Raw genomic sequence first — 10,066 nt, forward strand, 5'->3', positions numbered from 1 at the left:
CGCAGCTCCATTATTATTTGGCCTTTTACAAAAAAGAAACAAAAGGCTTGCAGATATAGGGAGAAAGTACGTTACAGAGGTGACTTTGGAGACAATTGTAGTGAAAATATACATCCAATTCATATTATCTAAACCAGTGGTTCTCAAATGGGGTACACGTACCTTTGGGGGTACTTGAAGGTATGCCAAGGGGTACGTGAGATTTTTTAAAAATATTCTAAAAATAGCAACTATTCAAAAACCCTTTATAAATATATTTATTGAGTAATACTTCAACAAAATATGAATGTAAGTTCCTAAACTGTGAAAAGAAATGCAACAATGCAATATTCAGTGTTGACAGCTAGATTTTTTTGTGGACATATTCCATAAATATTGATGTTAAAGATTTATTTTTTTGTGAAGAAATGTTTAGAATTAAGATCATGAATCCAGCTAGGCTTCACGGTGGCAGAGGGGTTAGTGCGTCTGCCTCACAATACGAAGTTCCTGCAGTCCTGGGTTCAAATCCAGGCTCGGGATCTTTGTGTGGAGTTTGCATGTTCTCCCACTTCCAAAGACATGCACCTGGGGATAGGTTGATTGGCAACACTAAATTGGCCCGAGTGTGAATGTTGTCTGTCTATCTGTGTTGGCCCTGCGATGAGATGGTGACTTGTCCAGGGTGTACCCTGCCTTCCGCCCGATTGTAGCTGAGATAGGCGCCAGCGCCCCCCGCAGCCCCGAAAGGGAATAAGCGGTAGAAAATGGATGGATGGATGGATCATGAATCCATATGGATCTCTATTACAATACCCAAAGAGGGCAATTTAAGTTGATGATTACTTCTATGTATATTGATTGATTGAAACTTTTATTAGTAGATTGAACAGTAGATTGTAGAAATCTTTATTTATAATTGAATCACTTGTTTATTTTTCAACAAGTTTCTAGTTATTTTTATATCTTTTTTCCCCCAAATAGTTCAAGAAAAAACACAACAAATGAGCAATATTTTGCACTGTTATGCAATTTAATCAATCAGAAAGTGATGACATAGTGCTGTATTTTACTTCTTAATCTCTTTTTTTCAACCAAAAATGGTTTGCTCTGATTAGGGGGTACTTGAATTAAAAAAATGTTCACAGGGGGTACATCACTGAAAAAAGGTTGAGAACCACTGGTCTAAACCATAAATTGAAAATATAATAGGTCTGATGAATTGATTAACGTGGACCCCGACTTAAAACAAGTTGAAAAACTTATTGGGGTGTTACCATTTAGTGGTCAATTGTACAGAATATGTACTGAACTGTACAATCTACTAATAAAAGTTTTAATCAATCAATCAATCAAAAGTCTCCTTTACACTCAAGGTGTTGGACTGTGAAGGCCTCACCGGCGAATGCTAACTCGCTAGTTATCATTTACACAATTCACGCAAGTGTTGTGACTTTCCAAAGGACACAGGTAACTTTTAAAATGTTGTAAAGTGAATTATACTTACATTTGTTGCTTTAAAAAGAATAATGTTGCATGAGTTTCTGGTGACTAAACACTCTGAGCAGGAAGTGTGTCTACTTTCAATTAGTCGTCCTCAGCGTTGCCTGATGAAAAAGGACATTTATTATACCAGTGGTTCTCAACCATTTTTTCAGTGATGTACCCCCTGTGAACATTTTTTTTAATTCAAGTACCCACTAATCAGAGCAAAGCATTTTTGTTTGAAAAAAAAAAAAAGATAAAAAAGTAAAATACAGCACTTTGTCATCAGTTTCTGATTTATTAAATTGTATAACAGTGCAAAATATTGCTCATTTGTGGTGATCTTTCTTGAACTATTTGGAAAAAAAGATATAAAAATAACTAAGAACTTGTTGAAAAATAAACAAGTGATTCAATTATAAATAAAGATTTCTACACGTAGAAATTTTGGGGATTGTAATAGAGATCCATCTGGATTCATCAACTTAATTCTAAACATTTCTTCACAAAAAAAAAGAAATCTTTAGCATCAATATTTATGGAACATGTCCACAAAAACTCTAGCTGTCAACACTGAATATTGCATTTTTTTGTATTTCTTTTCACAGTTTATGAACTTACATTCATATTTTGTTGAAGTATTATTCAATAAATACATTTATAAAGGACTTTGATTTGTTGCTATTTTTAGAATATTTAAAAAAAATCTCACGTACCCCAATTTGAGAACCACTGTATTATACCATCGGATTTTGAGGAAAATGATTATACAAACCTGATTTGACATTGCTCAAAACCATCTGCTACAGTAAATCATTACAGCAGATTGTAGTATAGTAGAATATCGTAGTATCGTATAGTGAAGGGAATTATATTTATATAGCGCTTTTTCTGCCTTCCGCCCGATTGTAGCTGAGATAGGCGCCAGCGCCCCCCGCGACCCCGAAAGGGAATAAGCGGTAGAAAATGGATGGATGGATGGATGGATGGATAGCGCTTTTTCTCTAGTGACTCAAAGCGCTTTACATAGTGAAATCCAATCCAATCCACTTTATTTGTATAGCACATTTAAACAACAGAAATGTTTCCAAAGAGCTGCACAACAACATTAAAAACAATATTCAAATATTATCCTTAGCTCCATCAATGACTGAATAAAACTAAAAATAAATAAATAAATAAAAATAAATAAATACATTTGAGTGTGAATGTTGTCTGTCTATCTGTGTTGGCCCTGCGATGAGGTAGCGACTTGTCCAGGGTGTACGCCGCCTTCCTGTTCCCAATTAGCCTGCACACCTGTGGGATGTTCCAAATAAGTGTTTGATGAGCATTCCTCAACTTTATCAGTATTTATTGCCACCTTTTCCAACTTCTTTGTCACGTGCTGCTGGCATCAAATTATAAAGTTAATGATTGTTTGCAAAAAAAAATGTTTATGAGTTTGAACATCAAATATCTTGTTTTTGTAACATATTTAATTGAATATGGGTTGAAAATGATTTGCAAATCATTGTATTCTGTTTATATTTACATCTAACACAATTTCCCAACTCATATGGAAACGGGCTGTGTATAAACACATTTTGTTATAAGTTACAAAAAATATACGGGAGTAATCAGAGTATAGGTAAATATTCCAAAGTCTTACGTAACATTGTAGCGACTATCTTTTCAAGCAGGGTGCAGCACTAAAATTCCAGAGTCTGTTACACCCACGTGCATCTATCTTCTTCACTTACTGCCTAATACTACCATTTAAACAAAACAACAACTCAAAACATATGGAAGAAGCACCTCCTACAGACTCCTGATTGGTCAGACTGTGCTATGCTTAAGCATATGGCTAATTTCAATATGATTTGCATAATCATAAGGGGGCGTGGTCATGTGGGACCAATTTCAAGTTGATTGCGATGTAAAAAAGACATTTTCTTGGCTTTGTGCGTGCGCACACTTTAATACATTAGAGTTTTTACCGGCGTGCGTACAATATATTGCCAAAAGTATTCGGCCACCTGCCTTGACTCACATATGAACTTGAAGTGCCATCCCATTCCCAACCCATAGGGTTCAATATGATGTCGGTCCACCTTTTGCAGCTATTACAGCTTCAACTCTTCAGTGAGTGTATTTATAGGAATTTTCCCTTATTCTTCTAGAAGCGCATTGGTGAGGTCACACACAGATGTTGGTCCAGAAGGCCTGGCTCTCAGTCTCCGTTCTAATTCATCCCAAAGGTGTTCTATCGGGTTCAGGTCAGGACTCTGTGCAGGCCAGTCAAGTTAATCCACACTAGACTCTGTTATTCATGTCTTTATGGACCTTGTTTTGTGCACTGGTGCACAGTCATGTTGGAAGAGGAAGGGGCCCGCTACAAACTGTTTTCACAAGGTTGGGAGCGTGGAATTGTTCAAAATGTTTTGGTATCCTGGAGCATTGAAAGGTCATTTCACTGAAACTAAGGGGACAAGCCCAACTCCTGAAAAACAATTCCACACCACAATTCCTCCTCCACTAAATCTCACATTCGGCACAATGCAGTCCGAAATGTAGCATTCTTCTGGCATTCTTCAAACCCAGACTCGTCAATCAGATTGCCAGATGGAAAAGCGTGATTCATCACTCCAGAGAAGGCGTCCCAACTGCTCTAGAGTCCAGTGGCTACATGCTTTCCACCACTGCATCCAACGCTTTGCATTGGACTTGGTGATGTATGGCTTAGATGCAGCTGCTCGGCCATGGAAACCCATTCCATGAAGCTCTCTGCGTACGGTACGTGGGCTAATTGGAAGGTCATGTGAAGTTTGGAGCTCTGTAGCAACTGATTGTGCAGAAAGTCGGCGACCTCTATGCACTATGCTCTTCAGCATCCACTGACCCCTCTCTGTCGGTTTACGTGGCCTACCAATTGGTGGCTGAGTTGCTGTTGTTCCCAAACTCTTCTAATTTCTTGTAACAAAGCCAACACTTGACTTTGGAATATTTAGGGGCGAGGAAATTTCACGACAGGATTTGTTGCACAGGTGGGATCCTATGACATTTTCACGCTAGAAATAACTGAGCTCCTGAGAGCGACCCATTCTTTCACAAATGTTTGTAGAAACAGTCTCCATGCCTAAGTGCTTGATTTTATACACCTGTGGCCGGACCAAGTGATTAGGACAGCTGATTCTGATCATTTGGATGGGTGGCCAAATACTATTTGCAATATAGTGTATATTTCTAGATATGAACGCAGGTCTATTTTTAGTAGGAACGCCACACAACTGTTATTACATGAGGCCCCTGCACAGCATTGTGGTGTATCGGAGCCACACAGTGACACATCTTCATCACGGCCAGCTAAAAATATGAAATATATTACGAATAAACCACAAAGCTTGTCGTCAACATTGTCAGGAATTGACAGTATGTGTCAAGATTGGCGAGCGCACACGCATTAAGGTTTTAATTTTAACAACAGCAGAAGCAGGGAGGCAAACACATAAAAACAGATTTAAAAGACAAAGAAGATAAAAAAAAAAAAAACAACTGACTTGACGAGAATGATTGACTTCAATCAACGCTACTTCCTGTCTGAAGATGGTTTGGTTATGATTTTTGATTGGACTGCTTCTACTGTCACTTCTGGGCTGGCAAACTCTCAACGGCTGCAAGTGCAGACTGTTATTTCTCTCCACAGCTGTTTCCTCATCCGAACGCTTTAAAAAGTCACACACTTTATGTAACAACACCTTCCAGTCGGCAGCTACCGGTCACCTTGCAGCACTTCCTGTCTGAGTTGGGTCATTTCCTCTTGGCTCATGTTAGAGGGGGACCACAAAGGATGGAGAGAGAACAACAACGTGGTTTCCTTTCCTGTCATCACCCACAGCCTCCACATTTCTCTCCACACCACACCCTCACGCCAACGTGCAGGGTGGGGCTTTTTCCACCACATTTTCACAAAACTTTTATTTACTTTATTGGTACCTTTACATTTTTCACCTCACCAAATGGCTTAATATTTAGATTATTTCACCTTGATTTGAAACTTTTCATGCCTTTATGCAGCGCACTCACAAGTTTGGAGTGAACATTTTCATCAACATGGGACTTTATTTGCATTAATTTGTCGTACATTTGTTATCTGTCATTATTCACGTCCCTCCTCGCACTGATTACATGTCCTCAATCGCTGTACCTGCTCTGAGTGGCACAGATGTTGGCGTGTCTTTGAGGCTAGGAGGCCCAAAAAGTGAAGTGACGTGAATTATATTTCTATAACGCTTTTCTCAAGTGACTCAAAGCGCTTTATGTTGTGAAACCCAATATCTAAGTTACATTTAAAACCAGTGTGGGTAGCACTGGGAGCAGGTGGGTAAAGTGTCTTGCCCAAGGACACAACGGCAGTGACTAGGATGGTGCAAGCAGGGATCGAACCTGCAACCCTCAAGTTGCTAGCACGACCGCTCTACCAACCGAGCTATACCGCCCAAAAACTACAGTTTTGTTTTTTTTATCATATAATTGAAAAAAAAAATCTGTCCTTTGTCATTCATTTTCTACTGCTTTTTACTCTCGGGGTAAATATATATATATATATATATATATATATATATATATATATATATATACACATATATATATACATACATATATACATACATATATGTATATATATATATATATATATATAAACATATATATATATATATATATACATATATACATACATATATGTATATATATATATATATACATATATATATATATATATATACACACACACATATATATATACATATACACATCCATCCATCCATCCATTTTCTACCGCTTATTCCCTTTCGGGGTCGCGGGGGGCGCTGGCGCCTATCTCAGCTACAATCGGGCGGAAGGCGGGGTACACCCTGGACAAGTCGCCATCTCATCGCAGGGCCAACACAGATAGACAGACAACATTCACACTCACATTCACACACTAGGGCCAATTTAGTGTCGCCAATCAACCGATCCCCAGGTGCATGTCTTTGGAAGTGGGAGGAAGCCGGAGTACCCGGAGGGAACCCACGCATTCACGGGGAGAACATGCAAACTCCACACAGAAAGATCCCGAGCCTGGATTTGAACCCAGGACTGCAGGACCTTCGTATTGTGAGGCAGACGCACTAACCCCTCTGCCACCGTGAAGCCTACATATGTACATATATGTATATATATACATATATATACACATACATGTGTATATATATACACATATATACATATATGTATATATATATATACATACATACATATATACATATATATATATACACACACATACATATATACATATATATATACACACATACATATATACATATATGTATATATATATACATACATACATACATACATACATATATACATATATGTATATATATATATATATATACATACATATATATATATATATATATATACATACATATATATATATATATATATATATATATATATATATATATATATATATGTATATATATATATATATATATATACATACATATATATATATATACACACACACACACACACACACACACACACACACACACACACACACACACACACACACACACACACACACACACACACACAGCCCGGCTCCAGACCAAAATTTTTTAACCAATACAGATCATTTCCGATATTACATTTTAAAGCATTCATCGGCTGATAATATCGGCAGTCCGATATTATCGCACATCTCTATTTAAAATGTATCTTCAGGTTAAACATTTATATTTTGATTCAATATTTAACATTTATATTTTTATTTAATATCCAGATTTATATTTAACATTTTGATTCAACATTTAATATGTTGATTTAGATTGAACGTATGGATTTATACTTAATATTGAGTTTTATTTTTAATTCTTAGATTTATTTAGATTTGCATGTAGACTTCAAATTTAGATTTAACATTTACATACCACCATCATTTAATTTCTACCTCAAATGTGAAGAAAATGAGCTGAAATTTGAAAAAAAGTGAGCAATATATTAAAAATCATCGTCTAATAATTGTGATTGTATTTTTACAATTAGTACTCCATAAATATAATCATTAAGTCAAACATTAAAACAGAATCACTCTGTTAACACTGAGAGATGAATTACAGTATATCTGTATATCAGTGAGGAAATTATCCAAGCTGGTTTGAAATGTTTTAGTCGTTTACTACAAATAACTCCAGATGCGGGATTAAGACCTGATAATGTTTCTCATTTAGAGAAAAGCACTCTAAACACACTGGCTTGCTTTCCTCATCAGCAAGACGCCACTGCAGCAGCCCAAAGATAACACAAAGCAGCCAATTAAGTGACACACTTGACAGCTGCAATATCAGAGACAGAAAAAAGGCACATTTGGTTCATTTTAACTTTTAGAGTTTTTCCATGTAGTCTTTATTTGTGGAAACAAGTTCAACAGTTAAAATCTGAGTAAAATCGATGTCTCATCACACCCCTGCAAATTCCACATTGTTGTTCATCTAGCAACGCCAGCCTCGTATCGTGACCGGCAGAACAATTACATGCTATTCTTAAATACTTGGCTAGGAAACAAGCAGTCAAGCACTCAGAGCGGATTCGGCCGGACTGCCTCTCAGTCAGTGTTTGACCTGGGTAAATTAAGGCCAAGGGGCCACATGAGGCCAGTTAAGCTTTTCAATCTGGCTCGACATTCCCAAAAATATTTTTTTTAGGTCTTAAGACGGAAACTGCAGCTGCCATTATGATGTGCAGTGATGTTTTCAGACTACCGTAAGTCTTGAACTATACGAAGTATTTCACTTAGAGGTGTCCAATAATGGCTTTTTTGCCGATATCCGATATTGTCCAACTTTTAATTACCGATTCCGATATCAACCGATACCGATATATGCAGTCGTGGAATTAACACATTATTATGCCTAATTTTGTTGTGATTCCCCGCTGGATGCAATAAACAATTTAACACGGTTTTCCAAAGAAAATCAACTCAAGTTTTGGAAGAAAATGCCAACACGGCAGTGCCATATTTATTATTGAAGTTACAAAGTGTCTCAAAACAGCAGCTTGGAATTTGGGACATGTTCTCCCTGAGAGAGAATGAGGAGGTTGAGGTGAGCGGGGTTGGGATGGGTAGGTGGGTTTGAGGTGGAGGAGTGCAGGAAGCGGGGGGGTGTATATTCCAGAAGAGTTAGTGCTGCAAAGGTATCTGGGTATTTGTTCCGTTGAATTTATGTTGTGTTACGGTGCAGATGTTCTCCCGACATGTGTTTGTCATTCTTGTTTGGTGTCGGTTCACAGTGTGGTGCATATTTGTAACAGTGTTAAAGTTGTTTATACGGCCACCCTCATTGTGACCTGTATGGCTGTTGATCAAGTATGCTTTGCATTCACTTGTGTGTGTGAAAGGCCGTAGATATTATGTGACTGGGCCGGCACTTAAGTCTGTGTACCATTCTGTATAGCGGTGTTTTAAAAAGTCATACATTTTAATTTTTGAAACCGATACTGATAATTTCCGATATCACATTTAAAAGCATTTATCGGCCGATAATATCGGACTGCCCTACATCTGTAGTTTCAATGTTTGGAGTTTGTGCTTTTGCATTATATACTACTTACTATGGTAACTGTTATGCGTACAGGGGTAGAAAACGGCACAAACATCAGGACGTTGTCAAGCTCTATATCTATTGTTAAACAATATTAATAAACAAGGGAATGCAGTGTGACTAATCCAAAAGGTGTATGGGTGTGACTATGTGTAGCGAGTAGCTGTAGTGTGTTACCGGAAGTGTTGAGCGAAGTGTGAGGGTTCAAGAGGGGGAAAGGCAGGCTCGGAGGTCTGTGGGCAGGCGTCAGGTCAAGGGCAGGAGCAAGGCGGCAAAGTCCGTGTCCAGGCGGTTGGTCGAGATCCCAGAGATAACCGAGGAACCAGCGGGCAACACGGGGAGACGAGACACACAGCTCGTACCTTAATCGCAGCAGCTCAGACGAGGCACCAAGCATAAAAAAAAAAAAAACTTAGATTTATATTGCGCTTTTTAGACACTCAAAGCGCTTACAGAAAAGTGGGACTCAACATTCATTCACACCTGGTGGTGGTAAGCTACATCAGTAGCCACAGCTGCCCTGGGGTAGACTGACGGAAACGTGGCTGCCCGTTTCCGCCTACGCCCCCTCCGACCACCACCTATCATTCATTCATCATTCATTCACCAGTGTGAGCGGCACCGGGGACAAAGGGTGAAGTGTCTTGCCCAAGGACACAACGGCAACGATTTTTGGATGTCAATAGGTGGGAAGCGAACCTGCAACCCTCAGGTTTCTGGCCGGCCGGTCCACCCACTACGCCATGGGTGTCAAACCCTGGCCCGTGTAATTTCATTTGGCCCTTGAGGTAATATCAAATAAAGATTAGAGCTGGCCCGCTGGTATTATACAGGGGCGATGCCTCTGTAACACTGCATTCACAGCTGATACTCGTACTTGCCAACCCTCACGATTTTCCCGGGAGACTCCCAAAGTTCAGTGCCCCTCCCGAAAATCTTCCGGGGCAACCTTCTGAATTTCTCTCGAT

General features: G+C 38.7%; 1 long non-coding RNA gene across 4 annotated transcripts in view; it reads right to left on the reverse strand.

Annotated features, from left to right (window-relative positions):
* Positions 1 to 10,066, reverse strand: part of LOC133537591 (uncharacterized) — a 185,737-nt gene that overhangs the window by 146,500 nt on the left and 29,171 nt on the right. The window contains exon 2 of one of the 4 annotated variants that reach the window (XR_009802735.1): positions 1,487 to 1,586. The exons of the other annotated variants lie outside the window; for them this stretch is intronic. This is a non-coding gene — a long non-coding RNA (uncharacterized LOC133537591). The remainder of the gene's footprint in view (positions 1 to 1,486; positions 1,587 to 10,066) is intronic. 4 annotated transcript variants of the gene reach the window in all.

This window comes from Nerophis ophidion, linkage group LG18 (assembly GCF_033978795.1).
Source record: "Nerophis ophidion isolate RoL-2023_Sa linkage group LG18, RoL_Noph_v1.0, whole genome shotgun sequence".
In the NCBI taxonomy this organism is placed as follows: domain Eukaryota; kingdom Metazoa; phylum Chordata; class Actinopteri; order Syngnathiformes; family Syngnathidae; genus Nerophis; species Nerophis ophidion.